Source organism: Engystomops pustulosus, chromosome 6 (assembly GCF_040894005.1).
Source record: "Engystomops pustulosus chromosome 6, aEngPut4.maternal, whole genome shotgun sequence".
In the NCBI taxonomy this organism is placed as follows: Eukaryota; Metazoa; Chordata; class Amphibia; order Anura; family Leptodactylidae; genus Engystomops; species Engystomops pustulosus.
Genome location: NC_092416.1, coordinates 106102329 through 106125910, shown reverse-complemented (window position 1 = coordinate 106125910; position 23582 = coordinate 106102329).

Sequence of the window (23582 nt, the reverse complement as noted above, 5' to 3'; positions counted from 1 at the left end):
ATTTACTGTAGCGGTATCCACCGATTCTCTACTACCTTCATTAGAACTCATCTTATCTGGTGGAGCGTGTTCAACTCCGTCTCTTCCAACTGACTGGAGTGGCTCCTGTGGCTGGCTGTGGGTGCAGAACAACACATAGGACTCCTGTGTGGGATCTCCTTTTAAATCTCCCGCCCCTGAAGTCATCTCCCACGTGGGACGCTGAACGGTGTGTCACTTCCGGCCCCCGCCGGAAGTGGAGCCGACGCCATTTTCTTGAAGACCGCTGCGGGGAAGAGTGAGAACCTGCGCTCAGCCTCCGCGATCGGAGACGCGCCGGAGTCCGTCTGCCACACACAGTCGTTGCTGCACTTTGCAGCTTTCACCAACTCGCACCCCGCCTCGGTGGGGGATTTTGTTCAGCCACCTAGGGGTACCTGGGACTCCCATTACCCCTTTCACAGCGATTCTGAGCCTCACCGAGACTCTCTGGATCCCCCGTCAGGGACAGGAAACCACTGAAAGAGATGGGGCGTACCGCACATTTTAAGGTCTGGATTTCCTGTCCCTGGAGGCGGATCCCTCTCTCTAGTTGGGTGCTGTCGTGGTGAGAGGGGGAAATTAAACATTTACAATGGATTAAATTAAAAAAGACTCCACAAAGTTTGATACTCAATTTCTCCCGAGTACACCGATACCCCATATGTGGTGGTACCTGCTGTATGGGCGCATGGCCGGGCATAGAAGGGAAGGAGGCTCCATCCAGATCAGATTTGCTATGTCACATTGTACAGGCTATAATTTTTTTCTTTTTTTAATGTGGACCTATAAGGGCTTATTTCTTTTGCCACATGAGATGCACTTTTCTGGTACGTAATTTTGAGGCATTGGTGAGATTTTATTAACGCTTTGTTGGTGGAGGAAATTAAAATCATCACTTTTTTTATGTGTTTATTTTTTTGGCCGTTAACCATACCATAAAAATAGTATATTATGTTTATTCTGTGGGTCGCCATGATTACGAAAAGACCTCATTTATATAGATTTTTTATTTTTTTCCCATTTTTACTAAATAAAAAGTAATTTGGCAAAAATTTTGTTAATTTTAGTCTTTCATATGCACAACTTTTTTATTTTTCGCCTCACAAATCTGTTTAAGGGATTATTTTTTGTGAGAAGGATTGTTCTTTTTAGTGGTCTTATTTTAGAGTGCATAACATTTTTTAAATCACTGTTTAACCTCCTTCCCGACATGTGACGTAATGGTACTGCATGGCGGGAGGTGCGTTCCTGCAAAATGCAGTACTATTACGTCAAGCTTCTGGCACCGGTTCCTGAACGGAGCCGAGACCAGAAGCTGCGGGTGTCGGCTATATATCATAGCTGACACCCGCCTCTAACACTTGCGATCGGAGATTTCTCTGATCGCGGATGTTAACCCCTAACGCTGACCGCGGCGTGCAAGGGGCATTTGAGAAGAATTGGGGGAAGGGGCGCTGTTCCGATCGCTGCGCGATCCTCCTTCCGTGAGCCGGGTTCTGCCTTCTGGCTGGCATGCTTAGTGTGTTACATTACACAGTGTAATACACCTGTATTACAATGTGTAATGTGAAGAATAGCTTGAACAAGTGATCAGTGGATCGCTTGTCCAAGCTTACCTGTAAAAGTGATAAAACACAGTTAAAAACATTAAATAAAAACATTTTTTAATAAAAAGAATTAATTAAATAAAGTTAACCCCTTAACGACTTGGCCTTTTTTAGTTTTTTAACTTCCATTTTTCACTCACCAACTTCAAAAATCTATAACTTTTTTTTTTCCACATAAAGAGCTGTGATATGGCTTATTTTCTGCGTAAATTGCACTTCATAGTGACGGTATTTAATATTCCATGGCGTGTACAGGGAAGCGGGAAAAAAATTCCAAATGCAGTGAAAAACCACATTTGCGACGTTTTCTTGTGGGCTTGGATTTTACAGCTTTCACTCTGCGCCCCAAATGACATGTCTACTTTATTCTTTGGGTCGGTACGATCACGTGCATACCAAATTTGTATAGGTTTTATATTGTTTTCATACATTTAAAAAAATTAAAACCTCCTGTACAAAATATATATATATCTTCTGGCGCCAATAACTTTTTCATACTTTGGTGTACGGAGCTGTGGATAGTGTCATTTTTTGCGAATTTTAATGGCGTTTTCATTACTATAATTTTTGGAACTGTGCGACCTTTTGATCACTTTTATGAATTTTTTTATATTTTTCAAAATGGCAAAAAAATGCCATTTTCGACTTTGGACGCTATTTTCCGTTACAGGGTTAAACGCAGTGGAAAAAACTTTATTATATTTTGATAGATCAGGCATTTTCGGACGCGGCGATACCTAATGTGTTTATGATTTTTACTGTTTTTTTATTTTTATACCAGTTCTAGGGAAAGGGGGGTGATTTGAATTTTTAGGTTTTTTTATTAGAATTTTTTTTTTTAAACTTTTTTTTAGTTTTACTTTTGCTATTTTTCACACTCCCTAGGGTACTCTAACCCTAGGTAGTCTGATTCATCCTATCATATACTGCCATACTACTGTATGGCAGTATATGTGGATTTTACTCCCCATGCATTACAATGTGCAATTAGCACATTGTAATGCATGGGTTAAAACGAAGTAGCCTCGGGTATTCGGAACACCCGAGGCTACCATGGCGACGGATCGCCGCTCCCCGTGACATCATCGGGGAGCGGCGATCCACGACAAGATGGCGTCGCCCATGCTGCGCCATCTCTTTGAAGCCGCCGGCAGCATTGCAATATGCAGCAAAGACTTACTGGCTATGGAGAGGGCTCGGCCCGCATCGTACGGCGCGCATCGGGAAGGGGTTACAGTCCCCTAAACACAAACATTCCCTATACTTATGCAATAAGGTGAAAAAAACACAAAATCGCCAAAAAGCCCCACATATTTGGTATTGTCGCGTCCGTAACAATCCGTACAATAACTCAGAAACATTATTGGGCCCGCTCGGTGAACGCCGTAAAAACAAAACCCGAAAAACTCGCCAAAAATGTACATTTTTCATAAAATCTCTTCACGAAAATGTTCTAAAAAGTGATCAAAAAAAGTTATGTGCGCCAAAATGTCAAGAAGGACAACTCAACACGCAAAAAATAAGCCCTAAACTAGCTCTGTCAACAAAAAAATATAAAAGTTACGTCATCGAAAAGATGGCGATGCAAAAACAAATGAGATTTCCTCTATATGAGTTTTTTTCCAGTAAAATTGTAAAAATAAATGAAAAACTATATAAATAGGTATCACCGTAATCGTAGTGACCTATAGAATAAAGATAATATAGTATTTTTAGTGTACGGTTTATGACCCCCAAAAAATACAAAAAGAAATGAAACAAAAATTGACAATTTTCTTTTCACCCATGCATTCAAGTTAATAAAATCTCATCAATAAGCTACAGACCCACTAAAATGAAGTATTTGTAAAGTGCATCTCATGTCGCAAAAAATAAGCCCTTATATGTCCAAATTGCCAAAAAAAAATAAAGGATTGTATAGCCAATAAAAAGTGACAATGCATTATATGCTCTGAATGGCGCAGCTTCCCTTTGATGCCCTGGCGTGTGCCCATACAGCAGGTTACCACCACATATATTGTTTTATGCGAGAGGGATTGGGTATCAAATTTTGTGGAGCGTTTCGGTATTTTATCTGCTGAGAATTTGTACATTTTTTGAAAAACACATTAATTTAGCCAAAAAAAATGTACTTTCAAAATTGTATCCGATTTTGTTTTAACCCCTGTAAAACAATTAAAGGGTTAACAAACTTCATAAAAGTTGTTTTATGTACGTTGAGGGGTGTAGTTTCAATAATTGGGTAATTTATGGGGTTTTAGTTTTATTTAGGCCTCTGAAAGTGATTTGAAACCTGAGCAGGTCCCTCAATAGCAGGATTTTGCGGTTTTTATGAAAATTTGAAAAATCGCAACTAACGTTCAAAGGCCCATAACATCTTACAAAAATAAGAGTATGCATAAAAAACCATGCCCACATAAAGTAGACATTTGGTTAATGTTAGTTATTCAGTTTTTTTTCTGTTATGACTATGTGTGGAAAGAGTAGAACATTTTGAAGTTCGAAAATCAAGAATTTTTCCAAATTTTCACCAAATATCTGATTTTCTCATAAATAAATGCAAAACATACCACCAAAATTTGTCAACTAACATGAAGTACAATGTGTCACGAGAAAACAATTCTAAAATCACTTGGCTATGTTAAAGCGTTTCAAAGTTATAACCATTTATAGTGACACAGGGCAGATTTGAAAAAATGGGCCGTGTCAGGAAGGTGAAAAGTGGCTTCAGCGTTAAGGGCTTAAAGCATTTTTATAGGGTATTAATTAAAAATTATCTTTTTTTTTTTTATGGGGTTCACTTTGCGGATCTAATAACGATTCTGTTTTATTATGCAGATTATTATGGACCCAGGGATACCAAATATGTTGGGGTTTTGTGTATTTTATTCAATTGTACTGAATAAGAACTAATTTGGAGAAAATCTTGTTCATTTTAGCATCACCATCTTTTCATATTCATAACTTTTTTATTTTTCGGCTTACAATTCTGGTTAGGGGCTTATTTTTTGGCGAGAACAGTTGTTCTTTTTAGTGGGCTTATTTTAGAGTGCATAACATTTTTGAAATCATTTTTTAGAGCATTTTTGATAGGGTATTAATTAAAAATTATCTTTTTTCTTTATTGGAAGGTTTTTTGTGTTTTTTTTCCTCCTGCGTTTACCTGCAGGTCCAGTAACAATTCTGTCTTATTATACAGATTGTTACGGACGCGGCAATACCAAACATGCAGGGTTTTTTGTGTTTTTTATACTTTAAAAGTTTTTATGGGAAAGTGACATTTTAGGGGCTTATATTTTTATGTATTTTTTATTTATTCTAATGTGTAGTGTGAAGTGTTTTTACATGTTTTTTCTTACTTGAACTTGAACCAGTGATTCTCTGATCACTGGTTCAAGTTCAATACACTGCTCTACAATACTTATTCATTGTAGAGCAGTGTAAACTGTCTGAGCATGCAGTCGCATCCTCAGACAGTTCACAGTCAGACCCGGAAGGGATCTGACTGGCAGGGACAACGGGCAGCTCCGGGGCACATGGCAGTCCTTGGAGCTGCCCAGAAGTGGATCGGATCCCCAGGTAAGCGGCACGGGGGATCCAATCCATAGCGGAAATACCCTTACACGCCACGGTCATGCTTGACCACGGCGTGTAAGGGGTTAACACCCGCGATCAGAGTTGGCTCCAACCGCGGGTGTTACAGCGCGATGTCAGCTGTGATAGACAGCTGACAGCCACTGCGTCTGGTGCCGGCTCCGTTCGTGAGCCAATGCCAGAAGCAGGACTTATAGTGCGTCCTGGTGCGCTAAGTATCTAGCCACCAGGACATACTATAACGTCCTGGTGCGCCTAGGGGTTAAGAATGGTATGTGCTGTTGCTGTGCTAAATGCAGGGGCGGACTGGGGATTTAAAGTGGCCCTGAAAAAAAATGTAAAAGTGGCCCCATTCTGTGGGCGGCGTCTAAACAAGTAGGTGATGTGATGTGGTGTTCCTAAACTCCACACAACCTGTTTATAGATGGTCTAAAACAACATGTACAGCTCAGCGAGAGAGACTCATACTGCCTCCCTTATACAGGAATAAAGCTTCTTTTTTAAAAGAGCACAACTCAATACTGACTTATATATACAAAGAAAAAAAACTACTACAAAACCTTCTCCAATGAACAAGAATGTAATTACTATAATATTGCCCCTAAGTAAAATATACTATAATAATGTATTTTATGTACAAGAATATAACTCCTATAATACTGCCCCCTGTGTACAAGACTATAACTACTATAATACTGCCCCCTATGTACAGGAATATAACTACTATAATACTGCCCCCTATGTACAAGAATAAAACTACAATAATACTGCCCCCTATGTACAGGAATATAACTACTAGAATACTGCCCCCTATGTACTAGAATGTAACTACTGTAATACTGCCCCCCCCCCCCTATGTACAAGAATATAACTACAATAATACTGCCCCCTATGTACAGGAATATAACTACTAGAATACTGCCCCCCCCTTTTGTACAAGAATACAACTACTATAATACTGCCCCCTATGTACAAGGATACAACTACTATAATACTGCCCCCAATGTACAAGAATATAACTACTATAATACTGACAGAGAGAGAGACAGAGAGACAGAGAGAGAGGCAGAGAGGGACAGTCAAAGAGAGACAGACAGAGAGAGGGACAGTAAAAGAGAGACAGACAGAGAGAGGGACAGTCAGAGACACAGTACAGACAGTGAGGTACAAAGAGTCAGAGACAGACAGCTACTGTCAGAAAAAGAGAGATAGATATGTGAAGTACTACTGTATGATTATTACTGTATGATTAAAATGCTTTTATTTTTCATGCTTGCTAAATGCTGGAACTAAGATGGTGTCTGCCTGTGGATTGACCCCCAGTATGTGCCATGTACTAGCACATTTCCTGGAATAGATCGATGTCTTGTACCCAGCCAGTCTTGTTCCTGGAAATCACAGAGAAATTCTGATACCAACATCACAGATCCACTGAGCATGATAGGAACTATGACAGCCATATATGGACTATGTGTAAAGGATTATTGCCTTTGCGATGAGCATGTGATAATCAGAGAACCGATCATCTATATATTTACATCTTACTTTTATAGTTCCCCCTCCAAAGTAGCTTGTAAATAAAATTATGTAAATATGTTATATAAAGTTGTGTGTTGGCAATAAAGACCACTTCCTCTTTTGGTTGGTACCACTTCCTGCTGAGGAAGATCTTTATACTCCAGTTTTGGTGTGTTTTCTTTGAGCTCAATCAGTGGCCTATGTAAAGTATTAGAATACCTGAGGTCATGTAAGAAAGGGAAACCTGACAGATGAAGCCGAAACATGGGACTACACTCGAGGAGTCAGGGGTGGGCGATGGGCACTGAAATCGGCCTTTCTGAAGTGTTTTTTTAACCTTTTAAGAGACCAACTCGGAAAGTGACAGGTCTTAGACTACGCTGTGTGGTCTCAAAGATAAGTAGTTTATAGTGTCACTGTACATTGACAGTTGTTTTTATGGTTTTGGGTGGTTGTTTGTTTAGGCAGGGATATTGAGGAGTCCCGACCCCTGAGGAGTGAGAAGGGGGGGCTAGTGGCTGGTGTTTCTCTGTACCGCTATTCAGGTGGTGGATTCCATAGAATTGGTTCCTTTTGGTAGGGAAGTTAGAGAGGGTTAGTATGGACGTGGCAGGCTGAGAAAATTTGTGGTACGACGTTATGATGGTGTGATTTCACGATCGGAGAACCAGGGGAGATTTAATGGTGGGAGAACGTTAATCTGTGTGCTGTGTATTTTATATGGGGCCATAATCATTTTATACTGGGGGGGGTAGGGTGCTGTGTATTTTATATGGGGCCATAATTGTTTTAACCTGGGGGGGGGGGGTGTGAGCTGTATATATTATATGGGGCCATAATTGTTTTATTCTGTGGGGGGGGGGTGCTGTATATATTATATGGGGACAGATTCTTTTTTTTCCGGGGGGCTGTATATATTTATCTGGGGCCAGATTTCAGCTGGGGGCTGTATATGGTATACAGTATATTACTAAGCTGGAGGGGATCTGTATATGGGAGCTGTATATAATTTAATTGAGGGGGTGAACAATGAGGCATTTAAATATATGAGAGTAGGGCTTTATAAAAAGAAATTATTATTATATACACAGTATATATTCATTAGAGGGTTCTAGGTCAGGGTAGCAATTTATATAAAATCATATGTAACACAATAACAGGGTGGGATATATTAATTATTGGATACAATAGATTACTTTGCATCATGTAAACCAAATGTTAGGGGTTTGTATTAATTGTTGTATATTGATTGGTGTGCTGTGCCTGCTATAATTCCCCCGCCCCTCTCCATAGGAAGTTATGGCGCACGGCGCCGTACTACGGGTAAAGATAGGACAGGTCCTATCTTTTTCCCGGGTGCGGAGCGGTACGGTGCCGCACGTATGCACCACTGTACCGCTCCCGTAGTGCACCGTGCGCCCATTGCCGTCTATAGAGGACGTATATCGGCCGTATATACGTCGGCCGTATATACGTCCTCCATAGGGTAGTGTGAATGTAGCCTTAGGAGTGTTGTTATCCAGGAGACTTTATACTGTAAGTGACTGTGGTATTTTTAGGGACCCCGGGTGGAGATGTGCTGCACGGAGCTGAAGATATCTGGCTGTGAATTCCCCTGTGATACGTCATGGATTGGGGAACCCAGAATAAAGTCCACCTGATATAGCATGCACAGCACACCAATCAATTTCCAACACCATTAATTTATTAATGCAGAGCACCCAACAAAACCATTGACTCGAGAGTAAGCTAAGGGTGGGAAATGCATTGGTCCCAGCCTGCCCCTAGTATACAGCCAGCCAGCCCCTGCCCCCAAGTATACAGTCTGAAGCCTCTGCCCCCCAGTATACATCCTGCAGCCCCTATCCACTGTCAGGCTTGAGGGTTGTGGATCCTCTGGACCACTGCAGACGATGACTCAAGCCACTACCTAGGACCAGAGTCTAAGTGGTACGTGGTTTTCACTAGACCCTCCCCACAAAGCGGGTTAGACAAGCTGTGGTGTGGTACCACCAGGTCGTTCCTCAGGTGTGACTTGTCTGCAGTGGCGGCCGAGGTTGAGGTACAGGGATGGCAGACAATCTCGAGGTCAGGTCCAGGCACAGGGTCAGGGCAGGCGGCAGAGATGCAATGTCAGAGTCCAACCCGAGGTCAGCAACAGGAGGTCCAAGCAGAGGGGTACGGGAACACAGCACACCGGACAGCACCATGGAGGAACACTGGTACACAGGAACAGCAGCACGGAGGAACACTGGTACACAGGAAACACAGGAGCGCAGGAGACACAGGAACACAGGAAAATCACAATAGAGTATTCTCTCAGGCTGTGAGGCACAAAGATCCGGCAGGGTGTGATGGGAGAGGCAGATTTAAATAGCCTTATGGGAAATGGCCAGTGCCAATTAATGGTGTGTTGGCCCTTTAACCTTACCAAGGCTGTCGTGCGCGTGCCCTAAGACACAGGGACGCGCACGCACGGAGCGAGGTCGGGACTTGGGAGTGGGGACAGGTATGAGGCACTGGTGCTGCACCTGCGGGGAGCGAGGAGTGAGCCCGCGACCCGCAATATGGTATACAACCTGCAGACCCTCCTGCCCACCAGTATACAGGCTGCAGCCCCCTGTATACAGCCCCTCACCGATGCCCAGCTTATAAGAAAAAAAAACTGTACTCCCCTTCTGACGTGCCCCCGGGAGGCTGGAGCCAGAACATCGATGGACAGAAGAGGACCTCACGGGGGTGGCGTCGAAAGGTGAGTACACTTTTCTTTTTTTTTTTAATAGTATAATTTAGTTTTATAAAGCCCTGCTCTCATATATTTAAAGGCCTGGTTATTCATCCGCCTATTAAATTATATACAGCTCCCATATACAGATCCCCTCCAGTTTACAGTCTCCCATATAGTCCACCAGCCCTTTCGAATTAGTATCTGCCTCCAATATATAGCCCACCCCCCGTTCATTTATATACAGCCTCCCATATAGCCACCCCCAGTTTATTTATATTATATATATATAGTTATATATGTTTAGCTTAGTTACATACAGACCCCCTCCACCCCAGTATAAACAGTATTCAGCCCCATATGACCATATACAGACACCCTAGTATATCAGTATCCGGCCCCTTATAAAAATATACAGACACCCCGCCACCCCAAGTGTAAACAGTATCTGGCCCCATATAAATATATATATAGTATGCAATATGTTGTAGTGCATTTAGTATTAATAAAAGACCCCTTGCCGACCTAAGAATTAAGGTTAGCATGAAAGGGCACCCTAAAGGCATGAGTAAAATATTGATTAAAAATGTGTAAAAAATGTGTGTATTTACAGACTACCTTCTTTCCTTTTTTTTTTTCTTCTCTTTTTGGTATCAGTCTTTTGGAAGTGGTTCCTGTCTACAGGACTTCTTCTGCAAAAGAAAAGCAATTACAATATTATCATGGCCTGGGAAAAATTGCATTGTATATGAACATGAATGGCACTGAAATGTATATCTATTAATGTAAAAGGATGGAATGGGCCGGTAAAGCACCATCTGGCATGGCAAAAAGTAAACACATCAGAGAGTCAGATAGTGTTTCTTCAGGAGACTCACTTGCTGGCAAAGGATACTTGGCGAATGAGTCACTCAAAATTTCCTTATATAATCCATGCTACAGCCTAATCTAAAAGGGCAGGAGTCCTCATAACAGTTCATGCAACAGTTGGGATAGTAATAAGCAATACTGAAATAGATCCAGAAGGAAGATACATAATTGTGAATGGTATTGTGCAAGGATGTGAATGCATTAAAAAATACAAAGGTTCAAAAATTATAATGGGTGAGGATATTAATGCAACCGCATTAATATCCTCACCCATTATAATGTTTGAACCCTTGTATCTTGTATTATGAATGCTGAACTAGATATGTCTGGGGAAATTAAAAGGGAACGGAGATCAGTAAGGAAAATTACACTCACCGGCCACTTTATTAGGTACACCTGTCCAACTGCTCGTTAACACTTAATTTCTAATCAGCCAATCACATGGCGGCAACTCAATGCATTTAGCCATGTAGACATGGTCAAGACAATCTCCTGCAGTTCATCAGTATGGGGAATAAAGGTGATTTGAGTGCCTTTGAACGTGGCATGGTTGTTGGTGCCAGAAGGGCTGGTCTGAGTATTTCAGAAACTGCTGATCTACTGGGATTTTAACGCACAACCATCTCTAGGGTTTACAGAGAATGGTCCGAAAAATAAAAAAAACATCCAGTGAGCGGCAGTTCTGTGGGCGGAAATGCCTTGTTGATGCCAGAGGTCAGAGGAGAATGGGCAGACTGGTTCGAGCTGATAGAAAGGCAACAGTGACTCAAATCGCCACCCGTTACAACCAAGGTAGGAAGAAGAGCATCTCTGAACGCACAGTACATCGAAATTTGAGACAGATGGGCTACAGCAGCAGAAGACCACACCGGGTGCCACTCCTTTCAGCTAAGAACAGGAAACTGAGGCTACAATTTGCACAAGCTCATCGAAATTGGACAGTGGAAGATTGGAAAAACGTTGCCTGGTCTGATGAGTCTCGATTTCTGCTGCGACATTCGGATGGTAGGGTCAGAATTTGGCGTCAACAACATGAAAGCATGGATCAATCCTGCCTTGTATCAACGGTTCAGGATGGTGGTGGTGTCATGGTGTGGGGAATATTTTCTTGGCACTCTTTGGGCCCCTTGGTACCAATTGAGCATTGTTGCAACGCCAGAGCCTACCTGAGTATTGTTGCTGACCATGTCCATCCCTTTATGACCACAATGTACCCAACATCTGATGGCTATTTTCAGCAGGATAATGTCAGATATATAAAAAAAAAAGAGGCGATACGGGCGCCACAATGTGTAAAAAACGTTTAGCAGTAAAAACAAGGTGTTTAGAATGGTGCTCACCTTTATTGGTTGTACGATCGGTACAACACGTTTGAGCGCAGTTTTTGGTTGAGTCGTTTCGGCGGCCGTCCTGGGTAACGAGGTGGGACGTTCTCACCCTGTTCGGTTTATCAGTTGGTAGTGGTGTGTTCCAGGTTGGTTATCGGCGCCAATAACTCCGTTCGGTAGTATTATTTATATAATTAGTTTTATTCATGAGCTGGGTAAAACGCGTTTCGAGCCTGTACTAGGCTCTTCATCAGTTACATATAGCTTCAGGGTAGTAAGGGGACATACGGTTTATAAGAGGTAATTTTTGGCACGAGATGCAAGTGCTCTGACGTCAAAAATGTAAACAAACATTGTAGTGTTATGGTTCATTCATAAAATCATTCATAGGTTTTTGTAGTTACACTTAAAATGCATATGGTCCTATAAAACACAGTTCTATTACTTCATATAGTGACATGAGTATTAAATATAATGAAGTTAATATTAAGGGAAAGGGAAAAAGAAAATTTTATAAACATACAGTAAAAATATTTTAAAAATAAAAAAAGTTAAAATAAACATAACAATTAAAATATCAAAATACAGTCAATGTGGTTATTTTAAAAAGACCTGTGTTTGTAGTCAGCAGGGATTCTGCCTCTTGTTTGTTAGTGTGTGTCAGATTTGTCTTCGTTCCGTGTGGTTCAGCTACGGAAGCCTGGAGGAGTCAAAACAAAAACAAGCGCAGAGCATCGCAGTGAGGATTGGGTTGTGTTGTGGATTATGCGGGTTGATGAAAAAGGTTTTTAGGTAAGTTTTGTTTCTGTGACTTCGTTGAGGCCGGCTGGTTTAAGTGTTTTTAAACAGTACATCCAGTATATTTCTCTCTTTTTTAGTATTCCGAATCTGTTATTAACATCGTGACTGATGTGGTCAATAGGCATAATTGAAATTTTCCCCTCTCCTTTATGTTTAAGTGTGCAATGTTTTGATAGCCCGTGGGTGAGAATTTTGTGTTTAACCCCATAGCGCAATAAGACGTACCCTTACGTCTTACTGCGCATGGGGGAGTATGAAGAGGGCTCACGGGCTGAGCCCTCTTCATACTCACCGGGCATTTGCTTCATAATGAAGCAAACGCCCGTCGCTAACACCCGCGATCGGTGCTTGCACCGATCGCGGGTGTTAACCCTTTGATCGCCGCCGGCAAAGCTGCCGGCGGCATTAAAGAGCCGGCGGCGCGTGGGCGCCGCCATCTTGGCTCCGATCGTCACTCCCCGTGACGTCACCGGGGAGCGGCGATCCGTTGCCATGACAGCCTGGGATCACACAAAGATCCGAGGCTGTCATGATCGAGGCTATCTATTACAATGTGCGATCTGCACATTGTAATAGATGGTATGCAAAATCCCCATATACTGCCATACTGTAGTATGGCAGTATATGGTAGGATCAATCAGACAACCTAGGGTTAAAGTACCCTAGGGAGTCTGAAAAATAGTAAAAAAAATAAAAAAAAGTAAAAAAAAAAAAATTATATTAAAAAAACATAAAAATTCAAATCACCCCCCTTTCCCTAGAACTGATATAAATATAAATAAACCGTAAAAATCATAAACACATTAGGTATCACCGCGTCCGAAAATGCCCGATCTATCAAAATATAATAACCGTTTTTCACTGCGTTTAACCCCGTAGCGGAAAATAGCGCCCGAATTCGCAAATGGCATTTTTTTGCCATTTTGAAAAATAGAAAAAATTCTATAAAAAGTGATCAAAAGGTTGCACAGTCCTAAAAATAGAAGCATTGAAAACGTCATCAGAAGTCGCAAAAATGACACCACTCACAGCTCCATACACCAAAGTATGAAAAATTTATTAGCGCAAGAACACGGCAAAATGAAGAATTTTTTTTCTGTACAGGAGGTTTTAATTTTTGTAAATGTATGAAAACATTATAAAACCTATCCAAATTTGGTATCCTCGTGATCGTATTGACCCAATGAATGAAATAGACCTGTCATTTGGGGCGCACAGTGAAAGCTGTAAAAACCAAGCCCACAAGAAATGGCGCAAATGTGTTTTTTCATCATTTTCACTGCATTTAGAATTTTTTTCCCGCTTCCCAGTACACGGCATGGAATATTTAATACCATCACTACGAAGTGCAATTTGTTACGCAGAAAATAAGCCATCACATAGCTCTGTACACGGAAAAATAAAAAAGTTATAGATTTTTGAAGGTGGGGAGTGAAAAATAAAAACGCAAAAACGAAAAAGGGCCTGGTCCTTAAGGGGTTAATGTTATATCGATGTTGGTTCACTCGACAATGTAGTGCTTGAGTAGTCCTTCCAACATACTGCAAGCCGCATTGGCATTCAATGAGACAGATGACGTATTGGCTGGTGCAGTTTAAATGGGCTTTAAGGTTGAAAGTTTCCATTGTATAATTTGATCTGAAGGTGTCGGAGGTCTTAATGATTCTGCAACAAAGGCATTGGGATTTGCCACATCTGAAGCTTCCTTTTCTGACCGTTGATGTTATCTGGTGTCTGTATGGTTTAGGAATGCTTGGGGCTAACAGATTTTTTATTGTCGGGGCTCGTTTATAGATGCAGGCTATATCGGCTGGAACTATTTTCGTTAATAGTGGATCTGATTTTATAATCTTCCAATGTTTCTTGAGGATATTTAGGATTTTCTGACTATCCTGACTATATGTTGTGATAAATTTCAGTTCATTCTTTGTTTCTGTCCCCTTACTACCCTGAAGCTATATGTAACTGATGAAGAGCCTAGTACAGGCTCGAAACGCGTTTTACACAGCTCATGAATAAAACTAATTATATAAATAATACTACCGAACGGAGTTATTGGCGCCGATAACCAACCTGGAACACACCACTACCAACAGCAGGATAATGTGCCATGTCATAAAGCTGGAATCATCTCAGACTGGTTTCTTGAACATGACAATGAGTTCACTGTACTCAAATGGCCTCCACAGTCACCAGACCTCAATCCAATAGAGCATCTTTGGGATGTGGTGGAACGGGAGATTCGCATCATGGATGTGCAGTCGATAAATCTGCGACAACTGTGTGATGCCATCATGTAAATAGGGACCAAAATCTCTGAGAAATGCTTCCAGCACCTTGTTAAATCTATGCCACGAAGAACTGAGGCAGTTCTGAAGGCAAAAGGGGGTCCAACCCGTTACTAGCATGGTATACCTAATAAAGTCTATGTATGAATACCATCTGAATGATGTTTGGAGATATAGGCATGGTTCCGAAAGAGGATATACTTTTTTTCCCAGACTACATAGTTCGAATTCAAGAATCGATTATTTTGTTGTAGACTCATTGCTAAGTGGTTGATATAGAAATATTATCAATCACATGGTCTGACCATGCACCAATCACAATGTCAATAAAAATATTAGATCATTATAATAATTTTTCTAACTGGAGAATGCATAGCGAGATGCTTTATAAATTTAAATCAGAGATTCAAGGTAAATTAAAAGATTTTTTCATGACTAATAATCTTGAGAATAAAGCCACATTGTGGTACGCGCATAAGATAGCAATGCGCTGGGAAATAGTATTATTAAAAAGCAAAGAAAAGAAGAAGTCTAAAACTAGGTTGCACGTTTTGCTGCATCAAGTGAAAAGCTTGGAAGATCAACACAAAAAAGACGTGGATAATGTCATATTTGATAAAATAGAAGATACAAGATATGAAATAAAAACAATATTAATAAATGATTATGTAAATCAGCTTAAGCAAACTAAGGCCCACACATATGCTACGGGAAACAAAGTAATGCAATAAACCAACGGAAAGTGTTATAGAGAAAATATTGAATGAGAAGGGGGAAATGCTGTTTGATCCACAGGCAATATTGGAGGTTTTCAAAAATTATTATTCATCACTATATAACTTGAAGGAAGCAGTAGGGTATAAGCATCCACTGGCGGAAAAAATAAAAAAAATCCTCTCATCTGCGCGGTTACCTAGACTGGATAAACAGCTAAATCAAGAGCTAAATAGACCTATTAGCAGGGAGGAAGTAACATATAATAATAATTATAATAATAAAAGTGCTGAAAAAAGCAAAAGCCCCAGGCCCAGACAGGATAATAAATGAATATTACATATTATTTAGTAAGACATTAATTCCGTATTTGACTGTCCTTTTTAATACATTTCTTGAGGGTGAGGTTATCCCTGAAGAAATACAGAAAGATCCTTGCACTCCATCAAATTATAGGCCAATCTCACTTTTAAACTCTGACCTGAAAATATTTTTATCTATATTAGTTAGGAGAATGTCAGATGTATTACATAGATTACTGTCACCTGATCAGGTTGGTTGTATTATTATTATTATTTTATTATTTTATTAGAGGGAAGCAGACAAGAGATGCAACAAGAAGACTGCTTAATCTGGTCCAGATAGCAGATGCCTCAAGGTCGGGGACCCCTGGGGGTTCCTTTATGCGTCATTGGAAAACTTTGGATTCAGTGGATGCTACTTGAACGCAATAATGTCATTATATAGCAAGCCATCGGCAACAGTAACAAAAGCAGGGCTTCACTCTACTAAGTTCTACTTTTCAAACGGCACCCGACAGGGATGTCCCCTGTCACCCCTTATTTTCAATCGATATATTGAGTCACTTGTGCAAACTATTAGATTGGACAGCGAAATTAAGAGAATTATTACTAAGTCAGGTATCTATACTATCGGATTATATGCAGACGATGTGATTATTACCTGCCAAGAACCAATGAGATCCATGTCTAGATTGGGGGAGGTTCTAGATGAGTATGCGGAGACCTCCCTTTATAAACTGAACAAAAAAAAGTCTCAGATCATTTTGCTTCATAGTCCCTAGACTGAATTGCAAATTTGTTTGGCCTACGAAGGGAATAGAAAATTTAGGAGTTTTAATCGATACATCGTTTGAAAAGATTATGATACTAAATATGAAAAAACTTATGGTAAAATTAACAGGGGAACTGGATAAACTTGCCAGACTACCCTTCTCGTGGGTCGCAAGAATCAACAGTAAAAACGTATCCAATACCGCATCTCTTATATCTAGTGAGATGTATACCAGTTGGATTTCCTTTGGAATATTGGCAACAATTACAAAAATTGTTTCTTAAATTTATATGGGCAGGTATGGCATCGTGGATAAATAGAAAAACAATGATAACATCAATAGAGAAAGGTGGGATGGGAGTCCCCAATATAGCATTATATCATAAGGCAGCAATTATCAAGCAAATTAAGTGCTTTGGGATAACAAACATAACAACATCTGGACCAAAATAGAAGACGCAGAAATTGGCCCCGTAAAAGGGGCCATTTTATTAAAATGGAAAAAAACCCCCACAAAAGACAGTGTCGGCTCACCTTTAAGTCAGCAGCAGGAGTGGGATGGTCCGGTCCGGACCCGGAGACAATATAGTGGAGGGAAAAACAAGCGAAACCATTGGCAACAGGCAAAGAAGAGTTAAAAAAGGAAAAATTTATTGGAACATGGTTAAAAATGGAGAAATGTGACGCGTTTCAGACCTCACAAACCTGGGTCCTTATTCATACCTACACCATGGAGAAATGACTACACATATATAGGGAAAAAGGAAACACGTCAGAGTGTTCCACCCTATGTACACAGCTGTGACCATTAGGCACATAATTAACAACACAGACACTAACAGGTTATAAGTAGAGATGAGCGAACATACTCGTCCGAGCTTGATGCTCGATCGAGCATTAGCGTACTCGTAACTGCTCGTTGCTCGGACGAGTATTTCGCCCGCTCGAGAAAATGGCAGCTCCCGCCGTTTTGCTTTTTGGCGGCCAGAAACAGAGCCAATCACAAGCCAGGAGACTCTGCACTCCACCCAGCATGACGTGGTACCCTTACACGTCGATAGCAGTGGTTGGCTGGCCAGATCAGGTGACCCTGGGATAGACTAGCCGCTGCCCGCGCTGCTCGGATCATTCTCTGTCTGGATGCCGCTAGGGAGAGAGCTGCTGCTGGTCAGGGAAAGCGTTAGGGTGTTCTATTAGCTTACTGTTAGGCAGGAGTGATTCTACAACAGCCCTTCTTAGGGCTACAATAACGTTATCCTTTTTTTTTTTATTTGCTTGTGGCTGGGCTTGCTGGCACTAGTAGTGTGGTAGTAGTACCATATTGTGAGGAATTAGCAGGGGGACTTGCTACCGTTGTGTTTAGCTCTTAGTGACACACATATCCACCTCAAACACCAATGTGGGAAAATTTATTAGGGGTTTGATTTCAATTAGGCACAGTCTGCCAGTTTCTTTTTATTTTACGTTTATTTTTTTCATAACTCAGCGTCATCTCATCTGGCATAGTAGTGTGCTTTAATACTTGGCTAGAAAATAGCCATAGGAGAATCCAAACGGCTTACTTACGCCTACAGTAGCGTTATATATATTTGATTTCTGGTTGATCTGCTGGTGGCTGTAGTTGTTGCAGTGCATCTACTAGCAAATTGTGAGCAATTTGGAGTGAGACTTGCGACCACTGTGTTTTGCGCTTAGTGACGCACATATCCATCGCAAAGACCGAAGTGGGAAAATTTATTAGGGCCCGGGGTTGGATTTCAATTAGGCACAGTCTGCCATTTCCTTTTTTATTTTACGTTTATTTTTTTCATAACTCAGCGTCATCTCATCTGGCATAGTAGTGTGCTTTAATACTTGGCTAGAAAATAGCCATAGGAGAATCCAAACGGCTTACTTACGCCTACAGTAGCGTTATATATATTTGATTTCTGGTTGATCTGCTGGTGGCTGTAGTTGTTGCAATGCATCTACTAGCAAATTGTGAGCAATTTGGAGTGAGACTTGCGACCACTGTGTTTTGCGCTTAGTGACGCACATATCCATCGCAAAGACCGAAGTGGGAAAATTTATTAGGGCCCGGGGTTGGATTTCAATTAGGCACAGTCTGCCATTTCCTTTTTTATTTTACGTTTATTTTTTTCATAACTCAGCGTCATCTCATCTGGCATAGTAGTGTGCTTTAATACTTGGCTAGAAAATAGCCATAGGAGAATCCAAACGGCTTACTTACGCCTACAGTAGCGTTATATATATTTGATTTCTGGTTGATCTGCTGGTGGCTGTAGTTGTTGCAGTGCATCTACTAGCAAATTGTGAGCAATTTGGAGTGAGACTTGCGACCACTGTGTTTTGCGCTTAGTGACGCACATATCCATCGCAAAGACCGAAGTGGGAAAATTTATTAGGGCCCGGGGTTGGATTTCAATTAGGCACAGTCTGCCATTTCCTTTTTTATTTTACGTTTATTTTTTTCATAACTCAGCGTCATCTCATCTGGCATAGTAGTGTGCTTTAATACTTGGCTAGAAAATAGCCATAGGAGAATCCAAACGGCTTACTTACGCCTACAGTAGCGTTATATATATTTGATTTCTGGTTGATCTGCTGGTGGCTGTAGTTGTTACAGTGCATCTACTAGCAAATTGTGAGCAATTTGGAGTGAGACTTGCGACCACTGTGTTTTGCGCTTAGTGACGCACATATCCATCGCAAAGACCGAAGTGGGAAAATTTATTAGGGCCCGGGGTTGGATTTCAATTAGGCACAGTCTGCCATTTCCTTTTTTATTTTACGTTTATTTTTTTCATAACTCAGCGTCATCTCATCTGGCATAGCAGTGTGCTTTCATACTTGGCTAGAAAATAGCCATAGCAATAGGATAGCATCGTTTGGTTTTAAAAACTAAAAAACACACAAAAAAAAAAAAAACACAAAAAAAAGGTAAAAAAAAAATTAAAGTTATAACTCTCATTTTCAAAATGTTTAACCCGAGGGCTAGGGGTAGAGGACGAGGGCGGGGACGTGGGCGTCCAACTACTGCAGGGGTCAGAGGCCGTGGTCCTGGGCGGGGTGAGACACCACCTGCTGATGAGGGAGCAGGGGAACGCCGCAGAGCTACACTCCCTAGGTTCATGTCTGAAGTTACTGGGACTCGTGGTAGAGCACTGTTGAGGCCAGAACAGTGCGAACAGGTGATGTCGTGGATTGCCGACAATGCTTCGAGCAATTTGTCCACCAGTCAGTCTTCCACGCAGTCCACCCATGTCACCGAAATCGGCACTCCTCCAGCTCCTGCACCTCAGCCTCCTCCCCCCCAGTCTGCCCCCTCCCAGCAAAATTTGCCATTTGAACCGGCATACTCTGAGGAACTGTTTTCTGGACCCTTCCCACAGTCACAAACCACTTGTCCGGTTTCTGATGAGCAATTTTCCGATGCCCAGGTTTTCCACCAGTCGCAGTCTGTGGGTGATGATGACCTTCTTGACGTAGTGGAAGAAGTGTGTAAAGAGGTGTCCGACGATGAGGAGACACGGTTGTCAGACAGTGGGGAAGTTGTTGTCAGGGCAGGAAGTCCGAGGGGGGAGCAGACTGAGGGATCGGAGGATGATGAGGTGACAGACCCAAGCTGGGTTGAGAGGCCGGGTGAACACAGTGCTTCTGAGACGGAGGAGAGTCCTCGACCAGAACAGGTTGGAAGAGGCAGTGGTGGGGCCAGATGGAGAGGCAGGGCCAGAGCTGGTGCATCAGCGCCAAATGTGTCAACTAGTGAAGCTCCCGTGGCGAGGGCTCCTGCGGCGAGGGCTAGATTTTAAGAAGTCTGGAGGTTCTTTAAGGAAACACCGGCACGCCCAAGCCCTTAATGTGCACATCTCCAGATTGCTAAGCCTGGAGATGCTGCCCTATAGGCTAGTAGAGACCGAGGCCTTTCGCAGCCTCATGGCGGCGGCCGCCCCTCGGTATTCGGTCCCCAGCCGCCACTACTTTTCCCGATGTGCCGTCCCAGCCCTGCACCAGCACGTGTCAGACAACATAATCCGTGCCCTGACCAACGCCGTTTCTGACAAGGTCCACCTGACCACGGACACGTGGACGAGTGCTGCCGGGCAGGGCCACTATATATCGCTGACGGCACATTGGGTTAACTTGGTGGAGGCTGGGACCGAGTCTGACCCTGCGGCTGGTCATATACTGCCGACGCCGAGGATTGCGGGGCCTACCTCGGTCCAGGTGTTTCAGGCCTACTATGCCTCCTCCTCCTCCCACCCCTCCTCCACCTCCTCCTCCGAACGACCATCCGTGGGCATGGCGCCATCAGTCGGTAGCTCTAGGCACAGCAGCAGTGCAGTCGCTAAGCGACAGCAGGCGGTGCTGAAACTGCTGAGCCTAGGCGATAAAAGGCACACCGTCCAAGAACTATTACAGGGCATCACGGCGCAGACTGATCTGTGGCTGGCACCGCTGAACCTGAAGCCAGGCATGGTTGTGTGTGACAACGGCCGTAACCTGGTGGCGGCTCTGCAACTCGGCAGACTGACACATGTGCCATGCCTGGCCCATGTGTTAAATCTGATAGTTCAGCGTTTCCTCAAGACATACCCCAATCTGTCTGATTTGCTCACGAAGGTGCGCCGCATCTGTGCGCATTTCAGGAAGTCCAGCACAGATGCTGCCACTCTCAGGGCAGCGCAGCGCCGCCTCCAACTGCCCGCTCACCGACTGTTGTGCGACGTGCCCACGAGGTGGAATTCAACACTGACCATGTTATCCAGAGTTTACCAGCAGCGCCGAGCGATTGTAGACTGCCAGATGTCAACTTCCACCAGAACTGGTAGTCAGGTCAGTCAGCTTCCTCAAGTCTACAATGAGGAGTGGACGTGGATGTCTGATATCTGTCAGGTGCTGAGTAACTTTGAGGAGTCAACACAGATGGTCAGTGGCGATGCCGCCATCATCAGCCTCACCATCCCGCTGCTTGGCCTGTTGAAAAACTCTCTGGTCAGCATGAAGTCGGAAGCTTTGCGCTCCTCACAAGAGACGGGGGAAGAAGATTCCCTTGTTGATAGCCAAAGCACCCTTAGGTCTGTTTCTCAGCGCATATCGGAGGAGGTGGAGGAGGATGAGGAGGAAGAGGAGGAGAATGTTGGCGAGACACAAGAGGGGACCATTGTTGAGTCCTTCACTGTTGAGCGTGTATGGGCAGAAGAAGAGGAGTTGGAGGAGTTGGAGGAGGAGGAAATGGACAGTCAGGCCAGTGAGGGGAGTGAATTCTTACGCGTTGGTACTCTGGCGCATATGGCAGATTTCATGCTAGGCTGCCTATCCCGTGACCCTCGCGTTGAAAGAATTTATTCCAGCACCGATTACTGGGTGTTCACTCTCCTGGACCCACGGTACAAGCAAAATCTTTCCACTCTCATCCCTGGAGAGGAAAGGAGTGTGAGAATGCATGAATACCAGCAGGCCCTGGTGCACAAGCTGAAACAGTATTTCCCTTCTGACAGCGCTAGCGGCAGAGTGCGTAGTTCTGCGGGACAAGTAGCGAGGGAGAGTAGGCGAGCAGGCAGCTTGTCCAGCACTGGCAAGGGTACGCTTTACAAGGCTTTTGCCAGCTTTATGTCACCCCAGCAAGACACTGTCACCTGTCCCCAGTCTCGGCAGAGTAGGGCTGATCTTTACAGAAAGATGGTGAGGGAGTACGTAGCTGACCATACCATCGTCCTAAATGATCACACAGCTCCCTACAACTACTGGGTTTCAAAGCTGGACATGTGGCACGAACTGGCGCTGTACGCCTTGGAGGTTCTTGCCTGCCCTGCCGCTAGCGTCTTGTCCGAGCGGGTTTTCAGTGCAGCTGGTGGCATCATCACCGATAAGCGTACACGCCTGTCGACTGACAGCGCTGACAGGCTGACGCTTATCAAGATGAATAAAGCCTGGATTTCTCCTAATTTCCAATCTCCACCAGGTGAAGGAAGCTCAACCTGAATAATTTATCCACTCCTCCTCCTCCTCATTTTCCTCCTTCTCCTCCTCTTTGTACAGTAAAGCAGAGGAAACTGGCTAATTTTTTACAGCGCCCACTGGCTCTAGCTATAGTACTTTATGCATTTAATTTTTATGGAGGGCCACCGACCCGGTCCTCTGTTTTAAACAATTTTTGGGAGTGCCACATACAGGCACTCAATCTATTCCATTTTTATGGAGGGCCACCTACCTGCTCCTCTGGTTTGAAAACTTTTTTGGACTGCCACATACAGGCACTCAATCTATTCCATTTTTATGGAGGGCCACCTACCTGCTCCTCTGGTTTGAAAACTTTTTTGGACTGCCACATACAGGCACTCAATCTATTCCATTTTTATGGAGGGCCACCTACCTGCTCCTCTGGTTTGAAAACTTTTTTGGACTGCCACATACAGGCACTCAATCTATTCCATTTTTATGGAGGGCCACCTACCTGCTCCTCTGGTTTGAAAACTTTTTTGGAGTGCCACATACAGGCACTCAATCTATTCCATTTTTATGGAGGGCCACCTACCTGCTCCTCTGGTTTGAAAACTTTTTTGGACTGCCACATACAGGCACTCAATCTATTCCATTTTTATGGAGGGCCACCTACCTGCTCCTCTGGTTTGAAAACTTTTTTGGACTGCCACATACAGGCACTCAATCTATTCCATTTTTATGGAGGGCCACCTACCTGCTCCTCTGGTTTGAAAACTTTTTTGGACTGCCACATACAGGCACTCAATCTATTCCATTTTTATGGAGGGCCACCTACCTGCTCCTCTGGTTTGAAAACTTTTTTGGACTGCCACATACAGGCACTCAATCTATTCCATTTTTATGGAGGGCCACCTACCTGCTCCTCTGGTTTGAAAACTTTTTTGGACTGCCACATACAGGCACTCAATCTATTCCATTTTTATGGAGGGCCACCTACCTGCTCCTCTGGTTTGAAAACTTTTTTGGACTGCCACATACAGGCACTATCCAAATTGAATTGTCTCCATAGCAGCCTCCACACGTTGTCTCCATTGCT